Here is a 1,773-nt window from a genome sequence, read left to right on the forward strand (position 1 = left end):
TGTAATATTACACCAAAACATTTCATATACACATATTTGCAGGAATATTTCTGATTTGCTGTGTATATTTTTCAGTGTTCTCTCTAGGAAAGAATGCACTAAGACCCGAAAAAAGTAGTTATGATTGGTTAAAAATGTTCTGTTAAAATAGAAGAAAAGTGTAGTCTTAAGTATTTTGCTGGCTTAGTGGGAACCAATAACTATTGCTTTGAAATGCAGCTGCACGTTGTGAAGCTGTGAACAAGACTGTTCAAGGAAAATAGCATTGTCTAAGATGAAGGAAGAGGCCAGGACCTATAGCTGTGTCAGATGTGAGCAGGTAGTGCCAAAGTTATTTGTAGAAAAGATGGTGATGGTTTAGTTCCTGGGACGATAACCTGAGCGATCAGGGAACATGAAAAGGTAGAGTCAGGAAAATCAAGTTTGGGGACTGGGGATGGGATGTGAAAGGGAGAAAAACTGAGTCAGGAAGAGGGATGAGATCAAAGAGAATAAAGGCAGAGCTACAGATAAAGCCCTCAGGACCAAAAGTCAGAGACAATCCCAGCTTGTTTAATCCAGAGACAGGAAAAAGGACATCCTCTAAAAAGACCTAGGTTATGGCTGGAGGGAGAAGATAGATAACAGGAAAGAACCAGGCTTCTCTTTGGACCCAAAGAGCAAGACCAGCCCTGACTTCCCCCCTTCCTTTCTCTGCTTTAACACTTCTCATAAAACAATAGTTTAACTTGAGGCTAGAAGGTGGAAATGAAACAAACTGTCTGAAAAGAGAGAGAACCTCAGAGTCCCCAAACCAGGAGACTGCCAGAGAAGGCCTGGCAGAAAGTCTAACATAATGATGGGGCTTGCAGTGACAGGCCATGGCAGGAAGGGATTGTCTCACACTTTACAAGTATTATTTTATAGAATAAGTGAGTGTGTGCAGTAGGAAGCATTGAACTTGAGCTGAGTTCACCAGCAGCATGGCCTTCCACTCCAATTCTGGAAAGCTAAGACCCTGAAATTCCCTCCCAAGTGGTAAAGTGCCTTGCCCAGTGTTGCTGCCCAAAAAATAATGTATGAAAGAGACCCCTCCAGAGGAAGGTGGTCAGATTGAGTTGGGGTAGGGAGAAGGGGCAGGAGAGGTATATTGTGCTGGAAAGCAAGTGGGAAAAGAAGCCATTTCCTCTTCTCCTTCTTCCAACCCTCAGATAAGGTGAATCACAGGGAACACTGATTGGTAAATCCATCAACCTAAGTAGGTTCTTTTCACCACGTAATGGCATTGTGTAATTTGCTGCAATATTTCCATTGCTTAGGCTATACTAGAGGGTCACTGATAATCCAAAGCAAATGAAGGAAGAGTTTTGGAAATAATTGATGTTAGACAAGGCTCCAGAATCCTACGACAATGCAATGTCTTGAATGCCTGCCTATTTTTCCCTTGTAATCTTTATGAATCCCAATGGAATCAGATCTAATTCAGTCTTAGGGTACTTTGATTTTTCCAATTTGGGTTATTAGACCCTAAGAAATCCTTGACTTACCTCCTTTCTCTCTTCTTTAGAGAGAGGGCTTCCTCAATGTTTTCTGGAAGGACAGTCTTGGATGCTGTTACCTCAAACTTGGGTCCTCTACTTGTCTTGGGTTTGTTTTGTGCTGCTATAACAGAATAGCACAGGCTAGATCATTTATAATGAATAGAAATTTATTTGGCTCACATTTCTGGAGGCTGAGAAGTCCAAGACTGAGAGGCCACTGGTGAGGGCCTTCTTGCTGTGTTATCAAATGGCA

Source organism: Macaca thibetana, chromosome 11 (assembly GCF_024542745.1).
Source record: "Macaca thibetana thibetana isolate TM-01 chromosome 11, ASM2454274v1, whole genome shotgun sequence".
Taxonomy (NCBI): domain Eukaryota; kingdom Metazoa; phylum Chordata; class Mammalia; order Primates; family Cercopithecidae; genus Macaca; species Macaca thibetana.